The sequence below is a fragment of the Sylvia atricapilla genome, unplaced genomic scaffold (assembly GCF_009819655.1).
Source record: "Sylvia atricapilla isolate bSylAtr1 unplaced genomic scaffold, bSylAtr1.pri scaffold_138_arrow_ctg1, whole genome shotgun sequence".
Lineage (NCBI taxonomy): Eukaryota > Metazoa > Chordata > Aves > Passeriformes > Sylviidae > Sylvia > Sylvia atricapilla.
In genome coordinates this window covers 36,406-43,076 of record NW_027077066.1, presented here as the reverse complement: position 1 = coordinate 43,076, position 6,671 = coordinate 36,406, and the positions used below count along the sequence as shown (strand labels likewise).

Below are 6,671 nucleotides of genomic sequence, written 5' to 3'. Positions count from 1 at the left end.
AAAAAAAAAAAAAACACTGAAATATCTCACAAATCGCGCAGTATAAATCTGATTTGCTAGGAACACTTAAAAAAGATGTTGACCCAACTACATAAATCATTAAAAGGCAAAACTCAAAAAAAAAGTTTTACTAAAAAATAAGTAACTCCAGTTACCCAGGGCAAGACAGATAACCAAACTTAAAGAGACCCTACCTCTGACCAAGTAAAAGCTAAAAAGAACCTGTGTTTTTTAAACTGTTTAATCTCATTAGCCTGGCACATTAGAAGCACAAAAATATAAAACCTCAGTTAACACAAGTGCACAGTGCACAGTACTCCCATCAAAACATCTGGGGGAAGAATCTGTTTCTATTGCTAGTGTAACAAAAAAATCACAACATTTTACTTTAGTACAAACTAACGTTTGTCTAACTGAAAATAAATTTAAAAGGTACCCTATTGTGACTAGCCCAAAAGCCCTATGCATTTTGAGCATAAACTTCCTCCAAAATAAATATTTCAAAAACCCAAAAAGCCTCAGATAAGCATTTAAAATAACAACTGTAAAAACAACAAGGATAAAGCAATTGAACACCTTGCCTGAACTATCAAAACACCCATCTGCTGTAAGACTTCTGAAGGGGGAAAAACAACAAGTACCAATTGCCACTTCAACAGTGCATCACCGACAGTACAGAACAACTCAAAATGCTGTAATTCCCATCCACAAAATAATCCGTAAGCTAAAAAGCCAAGAAGTGGTCAACAAAACCCACTCACCCTTCAACAGCCCCATCTAGCCTGTGTGCAAATCTGAAAAAAAATAAAAACCAACTGTAGACTATTGGGCCTTAAATAAAGTAACTCCACCACTGAATGCTGCTGTTCCAGACATGGTAAAACTCCAATAGAAGCTCAAGTCCAAAACAGCAAAGTAGTATGCCACTATTAACATTGCCAATGCATTTTTCTCCATTCCTCTGGCAGCAAAATGCAGGCCTCAGTTTGCCTTCATGTAAAGGGGTGTGCAGTACACTTAAAACCAACTGCCCCAAAAATGAAAGCACAGTCCTACCATCTACCACAAACTGATCCAAACTGCACTAAAAAAATACAACTCTGAAACTATTTGCAGTACATCAATAACATCATTATATAAAAAAACACTGCAGCTAAAGTATTTGGAAAAAAAAATCATCCAGATTTTCTAAATACTAGTTTTGCTATCAGAAAAAAAGTTAAAAACCTGCTCAAAAAATCCAGTTTCTAAAAATTCAGCAAAAAAATAGACAGCCTCAAATTCCCACTAATGTCCTCAACAAAATCACAGCAGTGTCTCTACCAACCAACAAAAAATTCTTACAGCTTTCCTAAGCACCATAAGCTTTTAAAAAATACACATTCCTAAGTACAACCAAATTGTAAACCCTCTCTACCTGGTTACCCACAAAAAAACCCACTTTCCAATAAAACCCTTTAAAAACAGCAACACACCTTTGCCCAAATCAAACAAAAAATTGCTCACACCACAGCCCTTAGCCCAATCAAAACAAACCCAAATGTAAAAAACATACTCTACTCCACAGCCGGGAGCCAGAGTCTGCCCTAAGACCTTGAACAAAAAATGCCTGGGGAGGCTCAAAGCCAGCCACTAAAATTCTGAAGTCAAAACTACAAAAAGTCTAAATCCAACCACACTCCAACAGGGAGGGAAATTTTAGCAGCCTATAAAATCATCCAAATTGCTTCAAAAATAATAAACACTAAAGCACAATTCCTCCTAGCACCACAACTACCAGTACTAAAGTAAATATTTAAAGCAAAAGTTCCCTCTACCTTCCATATCCACCAATGCCACATAAAATAAATAAATTCCTCTCATCACACAGCACACCCATATTAAAAATTAAATCACCCTGAAATTTTAAATATATTAAAAATTAACCTAAAAGTAAAAACTTTAGTCTCGCAAATAAAAAAAACCAAAAAACCACCAAATAACACGTACTAAAAAAACTCCTCCGTACAATCAACTACCAGAAAAAACCACACTACACTCTTTTCACTGACAATCCCTGTCACATGATAAAAAACCCAAAAGTAAAAAACAGCTGTATAAAATCCCACACAATAAATTGTACAAGCTACTAAAAAAAATAAACCAAGCCAACCTAATAAACTTAAACTCAAAGCTGTTCAATTAACCCTAAACATTGCTAAAAAAAAATAGCCAAAGCTCTACATCTGCATTAAGTTCATAAATAGTAGCCAATACTTTATAAAAATAATTTAAAATGAAAAAAAACCCACCAACTAGCAGCATAAAAAAATCCAGTTTAAGTTGTTAATAAATAAAAAAACATTGCTACCAAAATTAAAAAACTACCTATAAATGTCCACCATATAATTACCCATATCCCCCAACTAAAACTAATAAAAAGCACCAATGCAATGAACAAACAAATAAAACTACAAAAATACAAGTATCAAAACCAAATTTAAATTAGCAACACAAAAAAAGTTATTCCTAACTTAATAAGTTCATGATGCCTCAAGGCATCAAAGCAAAAATACCACCTATAAATAAACACGAAATCAGAAAATAAATCTAACCTTAAACTGTATTTCTCAAGTTATCCATAACTATAACAGATGTACTACAATCAAACAAGACAGGGCCATAAAGCCCCTGTACTCTAGTAAACTATAATCCAAATATAAGTATAAAAAACCCTAGCAAATTAATTATATTACACTGCCCAAACACACCAAAATAAACACTGTGTACTCACAATGATAAAAACCACAGCAAAATAAATAAAAATCTAGGCTGTACCTCATGCTACAACCCGTAATACCATTCTAAGCCTTGAAAAACAAATTATTTAAAAACATAATACACCTAAAAAATTAAATCAAACAATAAAACTCATTTCAAAAATAGCCTTACCAAAACCTGGGCAAGGGAACATAACATTAAATAAATATACCATATCCCCTACCATACACCAGCTGCAGGGAAAGTAAAAAAATACAATAAGCTATTAAAAAATCACCTTAAAACATTGAATAAAAACTCTTCAAATATTAAAAGCAACACCAAACAAAAAGCACCTAATGAATTAACACCCAAAGTTCCACCAACAAAACAAACCCTCCCTAGCCTGTACTCCTGCATACAGTTAATAAAATCCCTCTAATTCATATTAAAAATTACTAAATAAATAATTAAATCAATTCTGCTTCAAATACAAACAAAACCATCAATAAAATTGTCTTTACTCAAAAACTAAATTATACATAATAAATAATGGAAAAACCCCATAACAACACAATGTGTACTTCAAAAAAATCTATTTGTTAAGTAAAAACCACTTGTAAAAATCACTTTTTATTGAATGTCACTACTATTATCTGTATATAACTGTATATTGTTTTTATATAGATATATGCATACTTAATATATGTGTTTATAAAGTTAGAATTTAATTAGTTTTTGTAAGTTAACAACATAATAATAAAGAGTAGAATGTCCTAAAGTGACTATAATACTTGTATCCCCAGTCATCTGTTCTGTATGCACCATGTGTTCTGTACCTTTAAAACTAATTCTAAAAGTAAAACAACAACAACAACAAAAAAGAAACACAGTTTATTTCAAAAAACAGTGGTCACTCATCTGCATTTTTTTCTTTTTCCTCAAAACTGTGTATGTTCATCATATGCACAAACAACCGCCAAAAAAAAAGGGAGGGGGGGGAGGGGGTTCCTTTTCATTAATCTAGCTAACTAAAACAAAAAAGTTTCCTGAACTATTTTTTTTTCTTTTTCTTAAACTATTTAAATATCCTCTAAACTAAAAAACAAAAAAACCCACCAAAATCTTATACGCACAGACCACTGGGCCTGAACTTCAACATTTTCCAGTGACAAAAAAAAATAAAACTAATAAAAAAATAACTCTTGGCAAAAAACTCTAAGTTTTGCCATCTCTCTTCAAAACAGCAAAAAAAAAAAATTATTATTTCACTTAGTTTTATTCATTCTTTATGCGTGTAAGAATTTTGCCGATCAAATAAAAAAAATTCTCCCTATTTCTAAAAAAAAAATTCTTTTCCCAGAAAAACAAACAAAAAAACAAGCAAACAAACAAACAAACAAACAAACAAACAAAAAACCAAAAAAAACCCACCCCCCTAGAAAAAAGAAAAAAAAAAAAAACAAAAAAAAAAAAAAAAAAAAAAAAAAAAAAACCCTAAAGAAAAAAAGTTTTCTCTACAAAAATATCCATTGAAAAATTTAAAAATTTCCTCCGAAATTTAGAGTAAATAAATGCAGGCACATAAAACGACATTACTTTGTGGACAAGATTAAAATTATAAAAATCAAAGAAAAAACCCACTACCACACCATCAGGTACTATCAAAGATTAATTTTATTACAAGTGATTTGCAGAAATTGGCCAGCAGATTAATGTTTCCGAAACCATCCAGTGATCAGTGTCCAAACTGCAGCCTTGAGCTCCTGGTTCCTCAGGCTGTAGATGAGGGGGTTCAGGGCTGGAGGCACCACCGAGTACAGAACTGACAGGACCAGATCCAGGGATGGAGAGGAGATGGAGGAGGGCTTCAGGTGGGCAAACATGGCAGTGCTGAAGAAACAGAGAGACCACGGCCAGGTGAGGGAGGCAGGTGGAAGAGGCTTTGTGCCGTCTCTGCTCAGAGGGGATCCTCAGCACGGCCCTGAAGATCTGCACATAGGAGAAAACAATGAACACAAAACAGCCAAGTGCTAAAGAAGCACTAACTGCAAGCAACCCAAGTTCCCTGAAGTAGGAGTGTGAGCAGGAGAGCTTGAGGATCTCTGGGATTTCACAGAAGAACTGGCCCATGGCATTACCATGGCACAGGGGCAGGGAAAATGTATTGGCTGTGTGCATGAGAGCATAGAGAAAGGCACTGGCCCAGGCAGCTGCTGCCATGTGGGCACAAGCTCTGCTGCCCAGGAGGGTCCCGTAGTGCAGGGGTTTGCAGATGGACATGTAGCGATCGTAGCACATGATGGTCAGCAGGAATAACTCTACTGAGATGAAGAATTGTTCTGGGTTGAGCTGCCTCCTATCCCATATATCCATCCCATATCTTGGATATGTTGTTATGTCTCGCAGCTGAATCCCACCCTCTTGGGCGGGAGCCTGCAGTTCCTGCCTTCTTTTTCCTTCATGGCTGTTTTTGGCTCTGGCTTTAGCTAGCTCGGCTGCTTTTGCCTTCTTCGCTTAGCTTTCCTTCGCTTTGCTCTCCGGCTGCCCCTGCCGTCGTTTTTCTTCCCCCTCCCGCTGCTTCTGTTTGTTTTTTTTTTCCCTCCTTCCTTTCCCCCCACAAGGTTTGAACCGGCTCCGGACCTGACCTGACCTGAGAAGTTGGAGAAGACCCGGACCAGACAGAGACGCGTCAGCACCCTCCTCATCATCACAGTAACCCGTCTTTCCCACTATTCGGTGTTGGGGAGTGTATTTTTGTCAATAAACCGGTTTTTCCACTTTCTTCCGAGATATTTTCCTTCCCGAACCCAGGGCTGGGGGGGGGAAGGGGTGGTGGAGGTTTGGTTTAGGGGACTCCTTTTGGAGCTTCTTCCCTATTTTACTCCAAACCAGGACATTTCTTGGTGCGTTGGCCAGGAAAGGGCCAGAGAAAGTGGAAAAACCTTAATAATAATATTGGTGGTTCTAGTTGTTTTGTGGGTGTATTGGGATGTTTTTTTCTGGATTCATAATGTTATTCGGGGTGAAAACCTGCCAATATTTCTGGTCCCCAGGGATTTCTGAGGTTTTAATACCTCTGTGGTACCTAGGGTTATTCCCTTACATAGAAAAAGCTCTGGTATTGCTACTAATACGTAGTTTTTGGGGCCGTGGGGCACTAACCAGAATATTCATTGGGCTGGGCTTGCTTGTGATGCTTTATAGAAGGGCTGTTAAGATGCTTAAATCTGTTCCAGAAGTGTATAGTTCGTTGTTATGGTGGTGCATTCAGTTTGTTAGGGGAGAAGCAAGAGAAGAGTTTTTCAGCCTCTGTCTTCCCTCTTCTCCTTTGAACTTTTTACATCTCTATTAGAAAATGTTCAGTTTCCCCTGAGTGTTAAAGAGACCATCTTTCTGGCATTTAATCTAGTAAGTCTTTTCTATACTGTCTGCAGTTTATATAAAATGAAAGCTGAGATTTCTAAAAGAGCTAACGAGACTCCTGATTTAGGGGTAAAGCCAACAAAGAGAAATCTTGAGTGGAGTGGGAAATGGGAAGATATGGGCCAAATTTTAAAGGAATTTTCTGATCCTATAGTCTGGGACTTCCCATCTGAACAAATTCAGAACCCAGCTGAGGTGGCGAAGTATTTGAAAGAGAAGTTCCGTGGTAATACCAAGGAGAAAAGGATTATTACTGTGAGCTGGGCCCTGGCATATGTTTACCGTACTCTGCTAGATACTGAAGGACAGCAGATAAAAGAAAGGGAACAGGGAGATAAGCTAGTTACCACCCCAGTCACTCAGGCTGCAGCTAATATCCTGGGCTCCAGGCCGACAGCTAAACCAGACAGGGAGTCTAAGACACTGGCAGTCGCAGGGGCAAAGAGAGCACGAAAGACTGATCGACCAGTAGAGGATGATGATGATGAAGGTGAAGGGCCCTCAAG

The 6,671-nt window shown here is 37.0% G+C and overlaps 1 pseudogene; it reads right to left on the bottom strand.

The window, feature by feature from the left end:
- Window positions 1-4,284: 4,284 nt before the first annotated feature.
- On the bottom strand, window positions 4,285-5,070 carry LOC136374805 (olfactory receptor 14J1-like; annotated as a pseudogene).
- Window positions 5,071-6,671: the final 1,601 nt, after the last annotated feature.